The 10,387-nt window shown below is 35.9% G+C and overlaps 1 long non-coding RNA gene across 1 annotated transcript; it reads right to left on the bottom strand.

The window, feature by feature from the left end:
* Positions 1-3,711: 3,711 nt before the first annotated feature.
* LOC148133120 (uncharacterized) lies at positions 3,712-10,105 on the bottom strand. The gene is made up of 4 exons (XR_015747093.1): positions 9,988-10,105; positions 7,669-7,884; positions 5,690-5,731; positions 3,712-5,412 (listed from the first exon to the last, which is right to left on the bottom strand). It is a non-coding gene; the product is annotated as an uncharacterized LOC148133120 (long non-coding RNA).
* Between the last annotated feature and the right edge of the window lie 282 nt (positions 10,106-10,387).

The following is a 10,387-nucleotide window of genomic DNA, read 5'->3' as shown; positions in this document are numbered from 1 at the left end:
TGGAAGCTTTTTTTTTTTGCTACAGGAAATATTGTCTTGTAGCTTAAGCATTTTCACTGGCTTCCAGTCTGCCTCTGAGGAGAACAAAACAATTACCACTGTCTTGTGAGTTCTGAAGGGGGGAGGTTCAAGTCAAAAGGATTTATGAAATGCATTCATGCAGAGATATATTGAAGGATTTAACAATTATGGTGACGAATTACCTTGAGTCCAAGGTCCCAACTTCTACTTTGACTGTGTTCATTTATGACTCTTGCTTGTCAGAAGATATCCTTTATTGCTGCTAATCAAGGAGCAACACTAAAGTAAGTCAAGAGTTCTTTAATGTTTGTTTTGGGATTAGGATAGATATCCTTGGCAGATGGCATGTGCACTTTAATGTTTAAAGTCCTAAGCAATTTTAGTGGGCCACAAGCAGAGGTGGTATTCAGCAGGTTCTGACCAGTTCTGGAGAATAGTTTTGAATAGTTCAGAAAACTGGAAAATACCACCTGTGATTGGAGATTTTACAGTATCCTTCCCCTGCCATACACACCAAACCACATCCACAGAACCGGTAGTAAAAAAGTTTGAATCCCACCACTGGCCACAAGAAAGAAATAGTCTATTTAATTGTATATATTTTAGACAAATCACAGATCATAAATTTATGACAGGGGTGAGTTGTAGGGAAACAATCAGTCGGCTCTTCAGTCTTATTCCTTTAAAATATTGTCAAATGCCATCAGGGTAGGGGATTTTTTTTTTTGGTTGTTCACATAATCGTGTTCTAATAGTAAGGAACCAAGAGGCTCGCACTAACCTAACTTTAGGAAAAAGTCTAAGCAGGGAGTCACATCAGCATTGGCTCATCCCTGTCAATAGCAGTTTAGGAAACATTCGATTAAATGTGCTAATTTAGAAAAATGTGCATTCAAGTCTAAGTAGTATAAAAATTATCCATGATGCTACATACTAATATAATTATTTTATAGAATGCAAAACAAGAGTTACTTTTTTCATATTGGCTTCCAGTTTGAGTCTCTTCGGCAACAGACCGAAATCCGTGATCGTGTGTGGTTTCAATCTGTGCTCGCCACCGGAGTGCCCCAAGCCGGCTGGTTTCGGAGCTAAGCCACCCCGTAGAGGTGGTGAAGAGGGGGGAGACTTCCAGCAGGGTCGAGGAGAGCCGCATCTCTCTTCCCCAGCTGGCCATTACTCCCTTTCCCGAAGGCGGTTGCAGCGGTGGTCAGAAATGGCCACCTCAAAGAAGAACTGAACCGGAAAAGAATGTGCAGGAGGAAGATAAGAAGAGAAAGTTTTGGTCGACCAGGTTAAACTGAAAAAGCTGAAAAGTTAAACTGAAAAATAATGTAAGGTACCCTGGAATTTAAACTAAATACCATTGTTCCCAAAGAAGATTTTGAAGCAGCAAAGGAGAGAAAAGGGAAAGGATTAGGGTTTTTTTCCTTTCCTTTCATATACTGAGAGCAAAGAGACTTAAGCAAGAAATTGAAAAAAAAATCCACTTTGACATTAATAGGTATTTAAGCTGAAAATAAAAGTCAAAGGGATAATAAAGATTTCTGGATATTTAAAAGTTTTTAAAAGCAGGAAAGAAGAAAAAAAAAGAATAAAAGGGTAGGATCTGGAAAAATGGAGGAGACTGCCTGGAACTAAGGAATAGAACTGTAACTAAAAGGAACTTACAGTGAAACTTTAACAAGATTCCCCAAGGATACATCCTAACTGAAACTTGGCAACAAAATAATAGAACCCCAGGAAGAGAAAGTGGAAAAAAGAAGCAAGAAGAAACAGCCTTGGATTATATGGATTACTTGGTGATTTTTGGTTTTTGCATCTAAATGACTAAAACTAATTGGGTGGTTGTTTAAAAGTGTTTAAAATGGCATCACTCTTGGAAGAACTGAAAATGAAACTGAAAAAATGGAAAGAAGATGCACAAGAAGGGAGAGGTTCTTTTGGCTTCGTATTTCAATTCTTAGATATGGAGATCTGGAACTATGAGAAACAACAAGAAACGCTTGCAGAACAAGAAGATCGGGACAAAGAAGAAGCCATCTTTAATGATCAAATAATTTTAAGTGGGGCGAAAAAAGGAAAGGGGGGAAAGAGAGTGAAAGGTTTAAGACTAGAAAAAACAACCAAAAAGAAGAAAAAGAGTTTGAAAGATAAGTATAATATTAGAAAGCAACAGAACAGGGGATTACAGATGAGAGAATTAGAAGTAGAGAGACGAGGGGGTAAAAAGGGGAGGGAGAAGAAGAGGGGGAAGAAGGTAAGGAAAAGAAGTTGTAAAAGACAGAAACAAGATATACAGAAACAGGGAAAAGATATAAGGATTGAAACCATAAGCCTGTTTAGAGATAATGGGTGAAAATTTTATTGTAAAAGGGATTCTGCAAAGGTACATAAGATAGCATTGTTATATTACAAATAGAAATAATTTTAGAAAATATGACTAAAATGATGGATAAAATATTCACTGCAATGTAGTGGAATGTTTGTTAATAAATAAATGAATTAAAGTGAATGAGATAATTAAATTAGGAAAGGATGGGAACATTTTAATTATTATTAATGATTTATAAAAATATAAGTGAGAAATATGGTGGGGGGGAGAATTAATTATGGAAAGTTTATAAGTGTTCCCAAGGAAGTATGATATTTAATTGAAAAGAAATGTTAAAGATGTTAAGATTTTAATGAATATTAATGATAGAATTGAATTGGAATGGAATGTGTGACTTATTTACACATATATATAATCTTTTCTTTTTAAGAATATAGTGTGTATTTTAAGAATGTACCAAGCAGAATTCGATTGGAAGTTATGTATTATATTGAATGCTATAATCTTAAAGGTATGCATTGAAGCTTAAATAGGAGTTTGAATGGATGTAATTAAAAGATATAAAGGTGCCATACTCCAATTAGTAACTACAGGGGAAAAATTTGTTTAATGAGAAAAGATAATATGAAATTGCAACAGGACAGACAAAAGTATAAATATAATGATTTGAATTGAGATGAGATAATTAAAATAAAGTTGAGAAAATTAAAAGAGGGGAAAAAACTATGTAGAAAATATAAAACAGTAATAAGATATGGAATAGAACATAAAAATGAGCATGAAATTGAGTTTGTGTCTGTATGAAGAAGTGATAACCAAATGGGACCATGCTATTTTCAAAAAAAGATGTTTTATTTGTATTTTGTTTTTGTGAAAACCCAAATAAAATTTTCAAAAAAAAAAAAGAGTTACCTTTTTCATATTAATCTAGCCATTGGGACTTCCTTTTGACCTTTCTTCTCTTAGTCCCTTTCTCTTAAAGGGTTAAGAATTGGTTACTGGGGAAAGGACACAACCTGCTGACCTGCTCACTCGCACATATACATAACTGTGGTTTAGTGGGTTTATTAATATTCCCCAGCAACTCCCTTCACCAAAAACCCAGAACTGTCTCAATTAAGTCCAGCCATGAGCAGATCAATGCTAGTCTACAGAACAATAGCCAAAGAATTCATAAAGTTTTTCAGTCAAAATAAATACACCAGACAAACTTAAATCCACAACACAAGAGAATTCATGATGCAAGAAAAGGCCAGTTTCCAAAGCACAATCCAAGTCAAGGCATGGAGTCAATCCAAAGTGAGGCAGGAATCACAATGACCAGAAACACACAGCTAGAAAACAAATACATTGTTCCCAGCATTGCCTCCACCTGTCTGCTGTGCTAAATAGCCAGCTTCCAATGCAGCCCATCAAGAAGGGCAAGGCTTTTTCCTCAGGAGTAGTCTGGTTGATCTTCTTTGCTCCTGCGTTTTCTCTTCGGTACATGTTCTTGGATCAGGTACAGAAGGCAGCTCCTCCTCCTCACTGACTGGCTGCAGCTGCATGCTTTCCCCAGCTGGAGCCTCAGCTTCACAAATGGCTGCTTAGAACCATCAATCAACTCAGTTCTGACATGCCAGGAACTGATTCATCCTTCCCCCCCCAACTGATATCTAGAGAGGTATCTGGGGAAGCATCCGGGGAAGTCATCATAGAGACTCAGAAGGATGACCTGGGTGACCTTGGGCCAGTATTCAATTTCAACCTAACTAATGTCACATGATTATTGTTGTGGGGAAAATAAGAGGAGGAAGAAGTATTATGTATGTTCACTACCTTGAGTTATTTAAATAATAATAATAAAAGCAGGATAAAAATCAATCAATAAATAGATAGGAAGCATTGCTTAGCAAAGGGGCTGAAACATTTTTGAAGTCCAGAATAAACATAGAACACCCCAAAATTAATCAGGCAGAAGCCTCCCTAATTCACTAAAACGGTGATTCTCAACCTGTGGTTTGTGGACCCCTGGGGCACCATGGGGGTCCGGGAAGTCTTGAAGAAGTCTTATGTTTTAAATCTTGAATTATGTCTTGGTGGTCCATGGGTATGGTCTGTGGCCACAAGGAATTTAAAGGGGGTGTATGATGAAGAAAAGGTTGAGAACCATTGCACTAAAGTATAAGAAGGAAGAGTAGAAGATATGCCAGATTCTGCTACTATAGCCAATCTCAATATAAGTGGCCTTCTTGTGAAGTTAATTTCTGGTCTGGTCCATTTGGTGCGCTGACCCTAGAAAGAGGACACAATGGATCCTAGCATGCCCATGTTTAAGGGTATCTGCAAAGCATGGTTAAAAAAAAGTTAACTACAATGGTATAGTTGAATGTCCACCATTTTTTTTTATGTTTGATGAATCCTTGTCTGGGTGAACATTCCTCCTTGGTCACACTCCTCAGTATCTCCATTTCAAATAAATGGCAATTTAACTTTATTTTGAATGTGTATTAATGGTTAAATAATGCTTTTTTTGTTAAACTTGCTTCTGCATTTATTTATTTATTTGATTTTTATCCTGCCTTTATTATTTTTGAAGTAAGGCAAGCTGTCAAACATACATAATGTTTCTTCCTCCTTCTCTTTTTCTCCACAGCAACTTGATAGTGTGAGTTGGATTAAGAGAGAGGGACTAGTTCAAAGTCACCCAGTCAAATTCCATGCTTAAGGTAGGATTGGAACTCAAGAGTCTCCTGGTTTCTAGATGAGCATCTTAACCGCTGCACCAAAACAATTTGATACATTTTGCATTCAGTTTTTACAATATTTACATTATTATAGCCTTAACTCTGTTTCTTATTACAATATAATATTACAATGAATGATTTTTTTTAAGAAAAATGAAATATAGGATATATGTTACTTGCACAGAGTGTATTTCAATTAGCCAAAATGTTTTTTAAGCAACATAATCTGATGTGGCTCCATTCAAATGTTTAAAGTTGTCTGCATTAAGTGGAACTTTGACTTGGAAGTGATGCTTGGAATCGATTCCATAGCCTTTTGAAAACAGAACGAACCTTTCCAGAAAAAAGAAGGGCGGGAAGGTTGTGTCATATGGGATAGATTTCTTATGAGAACAATATAGACAGAAAATGAAGATAGACTTCTTATAACAAAACTTTTTTTTCTTTAGTTACTATATTAATTTTGAACAGCCAGACTGGCTCAACAGAACATGACCAGAATCAAATACTTTGGTGGCCTGCAACCAGTTTAACCAGTTTAACCAGTTCTATGAGCACGTGTGTCATAAAGTCCGTTAGAAAAAATCAAAAGAAAAGAAAAATACTTTACCTGTTTATTAGAAAAGCACAATAGTATTGACAACACCAAACCCTGCAAACAAAAAGAGAGAGAGTGAGAATGTGTGTGTGAGAGAGTGTGTATGTGTGTGAGAGAGAGTGAGAGTGAGAAAGAGAGAGAGATTGATTGATTGATTGATTGATTGATTGATTGATTTCAGGACTGCAGGGAAATGTTCATCATATTCCTTCCTTTCATTTTTTATCTCACAATGTAACTCAGGAGATAAATTGGATGAAAAGACTGCAATTTATCCATAGAGCATCCAATTTCTTCCCTGATAATGACTTGAGCCTCAGTTTTTTTGGTCCTAATTCAATAATTTAACCAAATGTCTCTACAAAAAAAGAGATGATAAGAATATGACTCCAAAGTGATAGCTGGTAGGGCTAATTGTCCTCAAAAAGAATGCCATCTGAATATGAAGGGAATCTTCACTGCTGTAGTACTTAAACTATGAATAGAGATAGTCTCTGCAGAACTGCAAGTTATTTAAATGGGGCAATTGTTATCATCATTCTTGTGAGCAACCAAAGAGCTATCTCTCAATAGATATAGATGATAGATAGATAGATAGATAGATAGATAGATAGATAGATAGATAGATAGATAGACAGACAGACAGACAGACAGACAGACAGACAGACAGACAAGAGATATAGAGATATATAGAGATAGAGGTAGAGATGATAGAGAGATAGAGGTAGAGAAGATAGAGATAGAGATAGAGATAGAGAGAGTTAGCTAGCTCTTTGGCTGTCCACAAGCATGATGATAATTGGTTGGCACAACTGGTTGTTATTAGCACATCACTGCTCTCACTTTGCCTGCAAAAGCTTGATTTAAAAAATGTGTGTGTTTAAATAGTTTGCACACACATTGTATTCAAAAGCTCTGTTCTCAACTGACTCACAAAAATTCTTGAAAATTTGAAAATTGGCTGTTATGAACCAACACAAGTTGATTCTATCATACCATTTTGTATGAGCAAGTTTGGTCTTCCATGTGAGAGTTAGCAATAGCACTTAGACATATATACTGCTTCACAGTGCTTTACAGCCCTCTCTAAGCAGTTTACAGAGACCACATATTGCCCTCAACAATCTGGGTCCTCATTTTAGCAACCTCAAATGGTTGATGGGCTGAGTCAACCTTGAGCTGGTGAGACTTGAACTGCCAAACTGGCAGCCAGCAGAAGTAGCCTTCAGAACTACATTCTATCCATTGTGCCACTACTGCTGTTATAATTAGATGGAGAGGGAGGGAGGGAGGGTGGAAAGAGAGAGAGAGACAGAGATGATCGATAGGCAGAACTAACATATCAGTCCACTGAAGAATTAAGGCCCCTTCATTGAAGTTTATGGGGTTATGAAGCATAATCTATTCCACTGGTCCAGTAAAGGGTAGTAAATGTTTTTCTCAGTCTAGGGCTGAGATAAGTTACTGGCATCCAACTAGCTTCTGTGTTTTGGTTCTTAGTCTCTCTGTTCTTAGTCCAGTAGCTTAATCACTACAATGACTCTAAAAATTTCCTTGGTATTATTTGGTATATTGTAGAGGAAAGGTCATTTTATCAAGGCTTCAGACCATGAAATTGAATGATATGCCTTATGATGCATTAACTAGAAGACACTTTTCCAGCTGTCAACAGCAGACTTGATTTGAACACATATGATCCAAATGTTTCCACTTATCTTGAAACTGGTTAAACTTATTAACAAATTTTATAATACTATTAGCAAATTATTAAATCTGAACATACATAATTCTCGAATATTAGTGAAGTTCCCACTAACGTCCATGTCAGTTTAGCCCTCATTAAAATCTGCACAGATAAAAGAGGAAAAGTTTGAATGCATTTGATGAAACTGATATGAAGTCAAGAATGGGTTAAAATATGTCCATTGTTTATACCTGTGACATTTCTTAGCAATCATTAGAAATTGCACATATTTCAAGAGGCTGGATACCTGAAATTGTATTAAAAAGGTGATTATGTATTGATGAATCTCCTCGCTACTTCTTCCTGTTGGAACCCAGGAAGCCAACAAGATTTGGATGCCAAGGAGTGGTACTAAAATGAAGGTGGCCCTCACAGCTTTCCTGTACTGAATAGATTTTTTAAGATGTCTTCTTGATTTCTTTATGATGACATGAACAATCCTTATTAGGATCAAGAAATTCATCTATAGAAAAAAAAAATAGAATGTTAATTTCATGTCAATCTCATTTATATTGGAAAAAGAAATCTCATTCAATTTGACAATATAAACATCAACTTCAGGCCTAAGTCTCCTTCAGGCCTAAGTCCCCAATGTTTGCATCAATGGTACTTTGACAAAATGGCTATAATGTATTATTGAATGTAGCACTGTGCAACCACCATTAAAGCAGCTTTTTCTTCTGGCCTAGCTTTTCTCTGTTCCATTATATGATTCTACCATAATAAGCACTTCTGGGTTAATTTTTTTAAAAAAACTTAAAATTAAGAAAAGTGATTTTGACGATACAAAATATTCAGAAAGAGTGCAATCTAAATAATATTTAATAATCCAATAAGTAATATAAAAATTGCGTGTTGCACAAAATAAACCAATAATTCATGAAAACCTACAATCAAAACCTCATGTTTGAAGAACAGTAAAGCAATCTTTAGTTCTTTTACATAGGATTTACGCTAATTTACTTAGCATATCCAGCTTCTTATTTAATTTGCAGTTATCATGCTTGTCTATCACTAATTACAACTAATTTTCTTTCTACTTTGTTTTTAATAAAGAATAACCCTCAGGGCTTCCATTTTAGTTCCACCTCAAATGGTGGCTTGAATATATTTTTATACAAGTAAAGAAATTACTAATAAAACAATTAATTGATCCTTTTTTTAGTCCTAAATCATTGTTTAGATATAATAAACACATATTTATTCCTGATACCTAGTGATAACTTGTTTGGTCTAGTGATTAGATTCCTTCCCTCAAAACAATGCTATAGAACACTGCACATCAGAACATCTAGACACAAGAATAGTTTTTTCCTGAATGCCATCACTCTGCTAAAAAGTGTTAATTCCCTCAACATGTCCAACTTTTTACAAAGTCTGCACTACTATTACTATTAATCTTCTCATCACTCCTTATCACCCATCCCCTCCTACTTGTGACTGCATGACTGTAACTTTGTTGCTTGTATCCTTACGATTTATATTGACTGTTTCCTAGTATGATTTGATTGCTTATTGTACCCTATGACTATTATTAAGTGTTGTACCTGATGATTCTTGACTCTTGATGAATGTATCTTTTCTTTTATGTACACTGAAACTACTGCATTTGCACCAAGACAAATTCCTTGTGTGTCCAATCACACTTGGCCAATAAAGAATTCTAATCTCATCTAATCTAAGACACCAGGATAGAAACTAGGACTATGAGTTCAAATCCCAGCTTAGACATGAAAGCCAGCTGGCTGTCTTTGGCCAGTCAATCTCTCTCAGCCCAAGTCACCTTAGAAGGTGGTTGTTGTAGAGAAAATAGGAGTAGGAAGGAGTAGGTACATTCGCTATTTTGAGTTATTTATAAAAATAATAAAGGTGGGATAAAAACAAATAAACAATAGTTTTTACATTACAAGTCAAATGTAGTCATATTATGATGAATAATCATTATTTTTTGGCTTCCATCAGCCAATAGCTGTGATTCAGTTTCAGCGATGTCAGGCACACAGGAATTTTTTTACATATATGTGTAAAAAGAGTGAATTTTTGTTTTGCTCCCTCTAATTTTATGACATATGGCAGAAGAAGAAAGGGTATGAGATGTGGCAAGCTCAGGTACCACTTTGCTGTTCTTAACCATTTTACTTTCTCATTGCTGTAGGGATGATGTGATGTGTCTAATACCCTGTAGCAACTCTATCTTTAGAAGCATTTCCATATTAATTAATTTTATAATGCACTGAATTTATTACCTTAATACCTGTCAGCCTCCTCCTTGTACATAGCAATAGCACTTAGACTTATATACCACTTCGCAGTGCTTCCCAGCCCTCTTTTAACTGGTTTATAGAGTCAACATCTTGCCTCCAATAATTTGGGTCCTCATTTTACTGACCTCAGAAGGCTGGAAGGCTGGGTCAACATGGATCCCATCAGGATCGAATTCCTGTCAATGGGCAGAGTTAGCCTGCAATACTGCATTCTAACCACTGCGTCACCACCATAGTTAAACATTTGGCATAAATGTAGGAAAAATATATTTGATGTGGAAATCATTGTGATATGTTCTTACCAAGAGAACACTGATGACAGGCCCCTGGATGATATAAAGTAAAAAAGTATCTGCGCTGTACCAGCAGCTGTAAAAAAAAAAAGATATAAGGGTATTCTGGCCACAACACTGATTGTCTTTGGATTAGGACCACTCATTCAGTGACATTCAAAGTTATGACCCAAAGTTTTGCAGTGTCCCCACAGTCATGTGATTGGGATTTAGGTCCTTGGCAACCAGTTTGCAATTATGAGGGTTGCAGCATCTAGCAGTTCTGTGGTTGTCATTGTCACCTTCCCTACCTTCCTGAGGATTTTCAGAGAAGAAATAACAAACATGGCATAATAAAGAGCCCCAAAATGCTATGTTACTAACTGATGTAACTAACAGGTGACATCGAGCTTTATTACTTAGTGACAAG

This window comes from Notechis scutatus, chromosome 1, assembly GCF_049901735.1.
Source record: "Notechis scutatus isolate UNSWTSFEM ecotype Mainland chromosome 1, rNotScu1.2, whole genome shotgun sequence".
Classification (NCBI taxonomy): domain Eukaryota; kingdom Metazoa; phylum Chordata; class Lepidosauria; order Squamata; family Elapidae; genus Notechis; species Notechis scutatus.
This window is presented reverse-complemented; position numbering and strand designations above follow the sequence as displayed.